Raw genomic sequence first — 12720 nt, 5'->3', positions numbered from 1 at the left:
AGCAGGAGCAAAGACAAAAGCATTCTTGTTGAGGCTGACCCTGAACCTGAAAGGACCTTGAAGCGAAAGCTAAGAGAAGCTAAGGCATAACTCTATGTAGAGGACCTAACAGAAATCTTCAAACAAGAAGAACCTATGGCAGCCGAAAACAACAACAATGCCAACAATGCAAGGAAGGTGCTGGGTGACTTTACCGCACCTACTCCCGACTTCTATGGGAGAAGCATCTCTATCCCTGCCATTGGAGCAAACAACTTTGAGCTTAAGCCTCAATTAGTTTCTCTAATGCAACAGAATTGCAAGTTCCATGGACTTCCATTGGAAGATCCTCATCAGTTTTTAGCTGAGTTCTTGCAAATCAGTGACACTGTTAAGACTAATGAGGTTGACCCTGAGGTCTACAGACTTATGCTATTCCCTTTTGCTGTAAGAGACAGAGCTAGGATATGGTTGGACTCACAACCTAAAGAAAGCCTGAACTCTTGGGAAAAGCTAGTCAATGCCTTCTTAGCAAAGTTCTTTCCACCTCAAAAATTGAGTAAGCTTAGAGTGGAAGTCCAAACCTTCAGACAGAAGGAAGGTGAATCCCTCTATGAAGCTTGGGAAAGATACAAACAATTGATCAGAAAGTGTCCTTCTGACATGCTTTCTGAATGGAGCATCATAGGTATCTTCTATGATGGTCTGTCTGAATTGTTCAAGATGTCTTTGGATAGCTCTGCTAGAGGATCTCTTCATCTGAAGAAGATGCCTACAGAAGCTCAAGAACTAATTGAAATGGTTGCAAATAACCAATTCATGTACACTTCTGAAAGGAATCCTGTGAACAATGGGACAAATTAGAAGAAAGGAGTTCTTGAGATTGATACTCTGAATGCCATATTGGCTCAGAACAAGATATTGACTCAGCAAGTTAATTTGATTTCTCAAAGTCTGTCTGGAATGCAAGCTGCACCAGGCAGTACTAAGGATGCTTCATCTAAAGAAGAAGCTTATGATCCTGAGAACCCTTCAATGGAAGAGGTGAATTACATGGGAGAACCCTATGGAAACACCTATAATTCCTCATGGAAAAATCATCCAAATCTCTCATGGAAGGATCAACAGAGACCTCAACAAGGTTTCAACAATAATAATGGTGGAAGAAACAGGTTTAGCAATGACAAGCCTTTTCCATAATCTTCTCAGCAACAGACAGAGAATTCTAAGCAGAGCCACTCTGACTTAGCAACCATGGTCTCTGATCTAATCAAAACCACTCAAAGTTTCATGACTGAAACAAGGTCCTCCATTAGGAATTTGGAGGCACAAGTGGGACAGCTGAGCAAGAAAATTACTGAACTCCCTCCTAGTACTCTTCCAAGCAATACAGAAGAGAATTCAAAAGGAGAATGTAAGGCCATCAACATGGCCGAACTTGGAGAGGATGAAGAGGCAGTGAGCGCCACTGAGGAAGACCTCAATGGACGTCCACTGGCCTCCAATGAGCTCCCTAATGAGGAACCATGGGAATCTGAGGCTCACACTGAGACCATAGAGATTCCATTGGATTTACTTCTGCCATTCATGAGCTCTGATGAGTATTCTTCCTCTGAAGAGGATGAGTATGTCACTGACGAGCAAGTTGCTAAATACCTTGGAGCAATCATGAAGCTAAATGACAAGTTATTTGGTAATGGGAGGATGAACCCCCTTTGCTCACCAAAGATCTGGATGACTTGACTAGGCAGAGATTACCTCAAAAGAGACAAGATCCTGGGAAGTTCTCAATACCTTGTACCATAGGCACCATGACCTTTAAGAAGGCTCTGTGTGACTTAGGGTCAAGTGTAAACCTCATGCCTCTCTCTGTAATGGAGAAGCTAGGGATCTTTGAGGTACAAGCTGCAAGAATCTCACTAGAGATGGCAGACAATTCAAGAAAACAAGCTTATGGACTTGTAGAGGATGTTTTGGTGAAAATTGAAGACCATTACATCCCTGCTGATTTCATAGTCCTAGAGACTGGGAAGTGCATGGATGAATCCATCATCCTTGGCAGACCCTTCCTAGCCACAGCAAAGGCTGTGATTGATGTGGACAGAGGAGAATTGATCATTCAAGTGAATGAAGAATCCTTTGTGTTTAAGGCTCAAGGATATCCCTCTGTCACCATGGAGAGAAAGCATGAAGAGCTTCTCTCAAAACAGAGTCAAACAGAGCCCCCACAGTCAAACTCTAAGTTTGGTGTTGGGAGGCCACAACCAAATTCTTAAGTTTGGTGTTGAACCCCCACATTCAAACTCTAAGTTTGGTGTTGGGAGGTTCCAACATTGCTCTGAGCATTTGTGAGGCTCCATGAGAACCCACTGTCAAGCTACTAACATTAAAGAAGCGCTTGTTGGGAGGCAACCCAATGTTATATTTATCTATTTTCCTTTGTTATTTTATGTTTTCTGTAGGTTGATGATCATGAAAAATCACAAAATCAATTAAAAAAGCAAAAATAAAATGAAAAACAGAAAGAAAAATAGCACACCCTGGAGGAAGAACCTGCTGGCGTTTAAACGCCAGTAAGGGCAGTAAATGGGCGTTTAACACCCAGTCTGGCACCATTCTGGGCGTTTAACGCTAGAAAGGGGGCACCAGACTGGCGTTAAACGCCAGGAAAGGGCAAGAAGCTGGCGTTAAACGCCAGAAATGGGCACCAGCCCGGCGTTTAACGCCAGAATTGGCACAGAGAGCAATTTTGCTCGCCACTTGGTGCAGGGATGACTTTTCCTTGACACCTTAGGATCTGTGGACCCCACAGGATCCCCACCTACCCCACCACCCTCTCTCTTCTTCTTCACCCATTCACCAATCACCTCAAACCACTTTCCCTCCCAAACCCACCCATTCATAACCGAACCCTATCCCTCCCTCCACCCCTATATAAACCCATCTTCACTCCTTCATTTTCACACAACCTAAACACTACTTCTCCCCCTTTGGCCGAACCACAAAACCATCTTCATCTCCTCTATTTCTTCTTCTTCTACTCTCTTCTTTCTTCTTTTGCTTGAGGACGAGCAAACCTTTTAAGTTTGGTGTGGTAAAAGCATTGCTTTTTGTTTTTCCATAACCATTTATGGCATCCAAGGCCGGAGAAACCTCTAGAAAGAGGAAAGGGAAGGCAAAAGCTTTCACCTCCGAGTCATGGGAGATGGAGAGATTCATCTCAAGGGTGCATCAAGACCACTTCTATGAAGTTATGGCCTTGAAGAAGGTGATCTCTGAGGTCCCTTTCAAACTCAAAAAGAGTGAATATCCAGAGATCCGACATGAGATTCGAAGAAGAGGTTGGGAAGTTCTTACCAACCCTATTCAACAAGTCGGAATCTTAATGGTTCAAGAGTTCTATGCCAATGCATGGATCACCAAGAACCATGATCAAAGTGTGAACCCGGACCCAAAGAATTGGCTTACAATGGTTCGGGGAAAATACTTAGATTTTAGTCCGGAAAATATAAAGTTGGCATTCAACTTGCCCATGATGCAAGGAGATGAACACCCTTACACTAGAAGGGTCAACTTTGATCAAAGGTTGGACCAAGTCCTCACAGTCATTTGTGAAGAGGGCGTCCAATGGAAGAGAGATTCAAGAGGGAAGCCGGTTCAATTGAGAAGGCATGACCTCAAGCCCGTAGCTAGGGGATGGTTGGAGTTTATCCAACGCTCAATCATTTCCACTAGCAACCGGTCTGAAGTTACTCTAGACCGGGCCATCATGATCCATAGCATCATGATTGGAGAAGAAGTAGAAGTTCATGAGGTTATAGCCCAAGAACTTTATAAGGTGGCGGACAAGCCCTCTACCTTGGCAAGGTTAGCCTTTCCTCATCTCATTTGTCACCTCTTTTATTCAGTTGGAGTTGACATAGAGGGAGACATCCCCATTGATGAGGACAAGCCCATCACTAAGAAAAGAATGGAGCAAACAAGAGATCCCACTCATCATGAAATCCCTGAGATGCCTCAAGGGATGCACTTTCCTCCACAAAATTATTGGGAGCAAATCAACACCTTCCTAGGAGAATTGAGTTCCAACATGGGACAACTAAGGGTGGAGCACCAAGAACATTCCATCCTCCTCCATGAAATTAGAGAAGATCAAAGAATCATGAGAGAGGAGCAACAAAGGCAAGGAAGAGACATTGAGGAGCTCAAGCACTCCATAAGATCTTCAAGAGGAAGAACAAGCCGCCATCACTAAGGTGGACCCGTTCTTTAATTTCCTTGTTCTTTATTTTTCTGTTTTTCGAAAAATCATGCTTATGTTTATCTATGTTTGTGTCTTGTGATCATTAGTGTCTTAGTGTCTATGCCTTAAAGTTATGAATGTCCTATGAATTCATCACCTTTCTTAAATGAAAAATGTTCTTAATTGAAAAAGAGAAGAATTGCATGAATTTTAAATTTTATAACAGATTAATTATTTTGATGTGGTGGCAATACTTTTGTTTTCTGAATGTATGCTTGAACAGTGCATATGTCATTTGAATTTGTTGTTCATGAATGGTTGGCTCTTGAAAGAATGATGAAAAAGGAGACATGTTACTGAGGATCTGAAAAACCATAAAAATGATTCTTGAAGCAAGAAAAAGCAGTGAATACAAAAAAAAAAAGAGAAGAAGAAGCGAAAAAAAAAACGAAAAAAAAGGAGAAAGAGAAAAAGAAAGAAAAAGAAAGAATTAAAGTTGTGATCCAAGGCAAAAAGAGTGTGCTTAAGAACCCTGGACACCTCTAATTGGGGACTCTAGCAAAGCTGAGTAACAATCTGAAAAGGTTCACCCAATTATGTGTCTGTGGCATATATGTATCCGGTGGTAATACTGGAAGACAGAGTGCTTTGGGCCACGGCCAAGACTCATAAAGTAGCTGTGTTCAAGAATCATCATACTTAACTAGGAGAATCAATAACACTATCTGGATTCTGAGTTCCTATAGAAGCCAATCATTCTGAATTTCAAAGGATAAAGTGAGATGCCAAAACTGTTCAGAGGCAAAAAGCTAAAAGCCCCGCTCATCTAATTAATACTGATCTTCATAGATGTTTTTGGAATTCACTGCATATTCTCTTCTTTTTATCTTATTTGATTTTCAGTTGCTTGAGGACAAGCAACAATTTAAGTTTGGTGTTGTGATGAGCGGATAATTTATACGCTTTTTGGCATTGTTTTTAGTATGTTTTTAGTATGTTTTAGTTAGTTTTTATTATATTTTTATTAGTTTTTAGTTAAAATTCACTTTTCTGGACTTTACTATGAGTTTGTGTGTTTTTCTGTGATTTCAGGTATTTTCTGACTGAAATTGAGGGACTTGAGCAAAAATCTGATTTAGAGACTGAAAAGGACTGCAGATGCTGTTAGATTCTGACCTCCCTGCACTCGAAGTGGATTTTCTGGATCTACAGAAGCCCAATTGGCGCGCTCTTAACGGCATTGGAAAGTAGACATCCTGGGCTTTCCAGCAATGTATAATAGTCCATACTTTGCCCGAGATTTGATGGCTCAAACTGGCGTTCCAAATCAGCTCAAAACTGCCCGGCGTTAAACGCCGGAACTGGCACAAGAATGGGAGTTAAACGCCCAAACTGGCACAAAAGCTGGCGTTTAACTCCAAGAAAAGTCTCTACACGAAAATGCTTCAATGCTCAGCTCAAGCACACACCAAGTGGGCCCGGAAGTGGATTTTTATGTCATTTACTCATTTCTGTAAACCCTAGGCTACTAGTTCTCTACATATAGGACCTTTTACTATTGTATTTTCATCTTTGGACATCTAGTTCTTAGATCAGTTCTTTTGATCATCTGGAGTCTTTTGATCATGTTTTGGGGGCTGGCCATTCGGCCATGCCTAAACCTTGTTCTTATGTATTTTCAACGGTGGAGTTTCTACACACCATAGATTAAGGTGTGGAGTCTGCTGTACCTCGAGTATTAATGCAATTACTATTGTTTTTCTATTCAATTCAGCTTGTTCTTATTCTAAGATATTCATTCGCACTTAAGAACTTGATGAATGTGATCATTATGTGACGCTCATCATCATTCTCACTTATGAACTCGTGCCTGACAACCACTCCCGTTCTACAAGCAAACAAGGCTTGAATGTTTATCTCTTGGATTCCTTAATCGGAATCTTCGTGGTATAAGCTAGAATTGATGGCGGCATTTAAGAGAATTCGGAAGGTCTAAACCTTGTCTGTGGTATTCTGAGTAGGATTCAATGATTGAATGACTATGACGAGCTTCAAACTCCTGAAGGCTGGGCGTTAGTGACAGACGCAAAAGAATCAATGGATTCTATTCCAACCTGATTGAGAACCGACAGATGAATAGTTGTGCCGTGACAGGGTGCGTTGAACATTTTCACTGAGAGGACGGGACTGTAGCCACTGACAACGATGATGCCCAACATACAGCTTGCCATGGAAAGGAGTAAGAAGGATTGGATGAAGACAGTAGGAAAGCAGAGAGACAGAAGGGACAAAGCATCTCCATACGCTTATCTGAAATTCCCACCAATGAATTACATAAGTATCTCTATCTCTATCTTTATGCTTTATTCATATATCATCCATAACCATTTGAATCTGCCTGACTGAAATTTACAAGATGACCATAGCTTGCTTCATACCAACAATCTCAGTGGGATCGACCCTTACTCGCGTAAGGTTTATTACTTGGACGACCCAGTGCACTTGCTGGTTAGTTGTGCGAAGTTGTGAAATTATGTTTAGACCATGGTATTGAGCACCAAGTTTTTGAAACCATTACCGGGGACTTTTTGAGTTGTGAAAAGAATGGATCACAATTTCGTGCACCAAGCTGCATAGAGTTGATCACCCCGGTCCATTTGGGCACGGAATACCGTGCTTCATCTAAGTGTGGGGGAGGATCTTCTATTTTTGGGTGTAAATATTCTCTTCCGAACACTTATCATTTAGTTTATTTTCAATTTTTATTACGCTTTTGTGGATACCTTTAGTACTTTGACTTATGCACTTTTCACTTTGGTAAATATAGTAGTTGCTTTTGGTTATATATATAGTATTGCACTTTTGTTTCGATATATCTATATACTTGTTACATTTTATATTGCATGGTACATAGTTTAGATATGGATTGTGAATGGATGATGTGAATATCTTATGCCTAGCTCATTTTGATCCTAATTGTTCATGTTACTTTTTGCTTGTTGAAAATTAGGAGAAGAACTAGGAAAATTTTGAAAAATTTTGCATCCATCACAACATACATACATACATATATAGGAAATAATTTTGGTAAAAAACAACAAGAACTTTCCAAGGATTTTGGGCTTTCTATTGAAATTGGTTGGAAAATTATTTTCAAACTTGCTTGAACAATTTTTATGGAATATAGAAGATTAAGGAACAAAATACTTTGTGAGTTTTTGAGCTTTAAAGAGTGGTTATACATTTTAACCACTAATTTTGTTCATTGTGTGTTATATCTCTTCTATGATTGTAATCTTGGTTTTGCTTGATTCTTTATTTCCAATGGTTGATGTTTTGAATTGCATTGAGCATGATTGAGGCCATCTTTGTTTAAAGCTTACTTTTCCCATATAACCTACCCTTGGCATTCACCATTGTTAACCCCCTTGAGCCTTAATTACCCCATTGTTCTTGATTTTAGCACATCACAACCCTAAGCGGAAAACCATGAAATACCTTAGATTGTGTCCTTGATTAGCTTAGATTGAAGGAGTGTGTTACGTTTAAGTGTAGGAGAATTTTGGGAAACATTGGTAGTGAGTGACAATGTTTAAATTGGGTATTTTATTGAAAACTTTGGAAAATAGGAACAATCATGTATGAACTACTTAAACTATATGCAATTCTAAAAAAAAGAAAAAAAAATCTTCATCATAAAAAGGGCACAAAGTCACCCTGAAGAGTAGAGAAATAAATAAAGGAATTGCATATGTGATGTATGAGAAAAGCATACATGAGTGTTAGTAAACAAGAAATGACAGAAGGTTAGGATTGCACTTCTTTGTTTTGATTTGGTCAATATAAGTTGATGTGGAGACTTAAACTAATCGAGGATACAATTGCATTAGTCCACTTGGCCATATCTATCCCACCTTACCCTAACCCCATTACAACCATATGAAGTCCTCATGATAATTACATCCATGCATCACTTGTTGTTGATTGTTAGATGAAAAGCAAATCCTTGAAAGCATGATTCGAAGGAGATTTAAGTGAATTGACCCTAAACACCGAGTGATTAGAGTGTATACACACCTAGTGAAGGTTCAATTACTCAACTATATGCTTCCACTTCTCTTTAACATGCATTCCTGTAAGTTGCTTAATTTTGATAAGTGAATCAATTCTCTAGACCTTATTTGCATTGAATTAATTCTCTGCGTATCCCTATCATGTTTATACTTGCTTGGAATTGGATTGCTTGCTTGTTTCATCAAATTAATAGGACATTATAGATAGATAGATATATAGCATATATATACTTGCATGCATATAGATAGTTGCATTCAATAAGTTAGTTGTCCCCTTTTGATCATTTTTCTTGTTGGTTTAGCATAAGGACATGCTATTGTTTAAGTGTGGGGGAATTAATGAGTTCATATGTTTCGATATATTTTGCCTTGATTTGAATGGATTCTAGCATATGAACTCACACTTAAGCACCCAAATAGCATACTTTTGTGTTTGATCCCTAATTTGATCTTACATGTGAAAACATGCAATTTTGTGCTTTGATAGAGAGATTTAATTCCACTTTTATTTCATTCGATGTCGTGATATGGTTTGTGAGTGATTTCAGGCCTTGAAGGCAAGAATGGATGGCCAAAAGTGGAAGAAAGCATGTGCAAGGGAGAAAACATGAAGAAAACAAGGAAAAGCACACACAGCGAAGTGTGCGTGCGAACAGCCTTGCGTGCGTACGCACAAGCAAGAATTTCCATGTGTGTGTGCGCACAAGCACCTGTGCGTACGCACAGGTTAGTTTTCAACCGAGTGTGTGGACGCACATCCGCACAGGTCCCTGCACATGATTTTATTAATGAACCATGTACTGCGTGAATTTGCAGGCCTCTTGGCCCATTTTGGAAGGCTTGAAGGCTGAATTTGGATGCTATATGAAAGGGAATTAAACATATTTGAAGGCATTAGGACTTCGATTAATTTTCTATAGTTTCATATAGTATTAGGAGTAGGAGTAGTGTAGAATAGAGAGCTCTCCTAGGGTTTATGTAGTTTCATTTTTCATTCTCTTGTAGCATTTTATAGCAAGCTTAATTATGGATTTTGATCATCTTTAATTGTAAGTACTCTTAATTTCCTCTTTAATTACATTGTCTTTACTTTCATTTCCTTTTGGTTCAAGTTACTTGTTTATATTTGCAATTTTATGTTTCTTGAAGTTTTGATCAATGAATTTAATGTTTCATGCTTTCTTTATGCTTGATTGCTTGTTTATATTTGGTTTTGTTGATAGTTGGTTATAGTTCTTTAATTTTTCTTGCAAATTTCCATGTTTGGGTTTTATGCACACAAGGTGTTTGTGAAAATGCCAACCTTAGATTTTGAGTAGATTTTCACACCTTGACTTATGGTTTGAGTTCCTAGGATACTAGAGTCATAATGTCCAACATTTAGTGGTAATTCTTGGGTAGTTAGTTGGCTCTTGTTTCCATTGACGCTAGCCTTTTATCAACTAGTTTGGTAAATTAGCTAGGACTTATGGATTAAGGTCAATTATGCTTGCTTGACTTACTCCTTGATGGTTGGGGTTGACTAGGTGAGACTAACTCATGAAAATTACCATAGTTGTGGTTATGACGATGATAGGATTCCTTGGATCCTCACTCCCAAGTCAAGGCTCTTTTATTGCATTTATAGCATTTTCGCTAGTTTTGATCTTGTTTCCTTTCACTTGCATTAATATTAATTTTGATCATTAATTAGTTCTTTTATTTCATAAGTTCTTTTAATTTTTCATTTCTTGCTTGAAACCCCCTTGGTGGACGAAATTGTGATCAACAATATTGGCTCTTTGGCATGTACACAAAACTATTGTGTCTCTTGTTCATTCAAAATCCTTATTATGGCACTGGTTGAATTCACAACTCCGTTCAACTAACCAGCAAGTGTACTGGGTCGTCCAAGTAATACCTTACGTGAGTAAGGGTCGAATCCACAGAGATTATTGGTTTGAAGCAATCGATATTTATTTTATTAATCTTAGTTAGGATGTCAACAAGGATTATTTGGATTAAAAGTGAAATTACTAGATTTGATTATAAAGATAAAAGAGGGAATAATGTTACTTGAGCAATAGAGTTATTTGTTTGTAAAGGATTGTGGAATATGTTGGAGTTCTGGAGATGCTTTGTCCTTTGATTTCAACTCTTCCTTGAATTCCTCTTCTCACACGCAGGTTCCTTCCATGGCAAGCTCTATGTAGGGTGTCACCGTTGTCAGTGGCTACTTCCCATCCTCGCAGTGAAAACTATGCTCACGCACTCTGTCACAGTACGGCTAATCACCGGTTGGTTCCCGCTCCTACTGGAATAGAATCCCTCTTTTGCGTCTGTCACTAACGCCCAGCAGGTTAAAGTTTGAAGCACGTCACAGTCATTCAATCCCGGAATCCTACTCGGAATACCACAGACAAGGTTTAGACTTTCCGGATTCTCATGAATGCTGCCATCAATCCGGCTTATACCACGAAGATTCTGTTGGAGAATCTAAGAGATATTCATTCAATCTGATGTAGAACGGAGGTGGTTGTCAGGCACACGTTCATGGGTTGAGGAAGGTGATGAGTGTCACGGATCATCACCTTCTCCACAGTTAGGCGCGAATAAACATCTTAGATAAGAACAAGCGTGTTTGAATGGAAAACAAAGGAATTGTATTAAATCATCGAGACGCTGCAGAGCTCCTCACCCCCAACAATGGAGTTTAGAGACTCATGCCGTCACAAAGTATGTAATTCAGATCTAAAAATGTCATGAGGTCCCAGATAAGTCTGTAAAAGTTGTTTAAATAGTAAACTAGTAACCTAGGTTTACAGAAAATGGATAAACTAAGATAATTGGTGCAGAAATCCACTTCTGGGGCCCACTTGGTGTGTGCTGGGGCTGAGACTAATGCTTTCCACGTGTGGAGGCCTTTCTTGGCGTCAAACTCCAAGTTTTGACGTGTTTTGGGCGTTCAACTCCGGATCATGACGTTTTTCTGGCGTTTAACTCCAGACAGCAGCGTGTACTTGGCGTTCAACGCCAAGTTACGTCGTCAATCTTCGCGCAAAGTATAGACTATTATATATTGCTGGAAAGCCCTGGATGTCTACTTTCCAACGCCGTTGAGAGCGCGCCAATTGGACTCCTGTAGCTCCAGAAAATCCATTTCGAGTGTAGGGAGGTCAGGATCCAACAGCATCAGCAGTCCTTTTTCAGCCTAAGTCAGATTTTTGCTCAACTCCCTCAATTTCAGCCAGAAAATACCTGAAATCACAGAAAAATACACACACTCATAGTAAAGTCCAGAAATATAATTTTTGCCTAAAAACTAATATTATTTTACTAAAAACTAATTAAAACATGCTAAAATCTACATGAAATTACCCCCAAAAAGCGTATAAAATATCCGCTCATCACAACACCAAACTTAAACTGTTGCTTGTCCTCAAGCAACTAGATAAATAAAATAGGTTTTAACAGAAATTAAGAAGTAATAATATTTTAGAGTTTTAGATGAAGCTCATATTCTTATTAGATGAGCGGGGCTTGTAGCTTTTTGTTTCTGAACAGTTTTGGCATCCCCCTGTATCTTTAAATTTTCAGAATAATTGGCATCCTTAGGAACTCAGAATTCAGATAGTATCATTGACTCTCCTAGTGTAGTATGTTGATTCTTGAACACAGTTATTTTATGAGTCTTGGCTGTGGCCCTAAGCACTTTGTTTTCCAGTATTACCACCGGATACAAAAATGCCACAGACACATAACTGGGTGAACCTTTTCAGATTGTGACTCAGCTTTGCTAGAGTCCCCAATTAGTGGTGTCCAGAGCTCTTAAGCACACTCTTTTGCTTTGGATCACGACTTTAACCACTCAGTCTCAAGTTTGTAACTTGGACCTGCATGCCACAAGCACATGGTTAGGGACAGCTTGGTTTAGCCGCTTAGGCCTGGATTTTATTTCCTTGGGCCCTCCTCTCCATTGATGCTCAAAGCCTTGGATCCTTTTTACCCTTGCCTTTTGGTTTTAAGGGCTGCTTGGCTTTTATTCCTTTTGATTGTAATTATATATATATATATATATATATATATATATATATATATATATATATTTTTGAACTGCTTTTTCTTGCTTCAAGAATCAATTTCATGATTTTTCAGATCATCAATAATATTTTTCGTGTTCCTCATCCTTTCAGGAGCCAATATTCATCAAATTCAAGGTACAATTTATGCACTGTTCAAGCATTCATTCAGAGAACAAAAAGTATCGCCACCACATATAATTAATTATAGTCTTTATTACTGAGAACTCATAAATATAGATTACTTCTTTATTTTCCAAAAAAATTCTACTACTTTATTTATGCCTGATGATGATGAGAAAAATAAATTACAGCTTAATTGGAAATAAAATCAAAATAGACATACTAATTACTACTACTACTATAT

The 12720-nt window shown here is 38.9% G+C and overlaps 1 non-coding gene across 1 annotated transcript; it reads right to left on the bottom strand.

The window, feature by feature from the left end:
- Positions 1–540: 540 nt before the first annotated feature.
- On the bottom strand, positions 541–648 carry LOC130942326 (small nucleolar RNA R71). Its single transcript, XR_009070901.1, has one exon. It is a non-coding gene; the product is annotated as a small nucleolar RNA R71 (small nucleolar RNA).
- Positions 649–12720: the final 12072 nt, after the last annotated feature.

The sequence above is a fragment of the Arachis stenosperma genome, chromosome 7 (genome assembly GCF_014773155.1).
Source record: "Arachis stenosperma cultivar V10309 chromosome 7, arast.V10309.gnm1.PFL2, whole genome shotgun sequence".
Classification (NCBI taxonomy): domain Eukaryota; kingdom Viridiplantae; phylum Streptophyta; class Magnoliopsida; order Fabales; family Fabaceae; genus Arachis; species Arachis stenosperma.
Note: the sequence above shows the minus strand (reverse complement) of the source record. Positions and strands in the feature narration are given on the sequence as shown.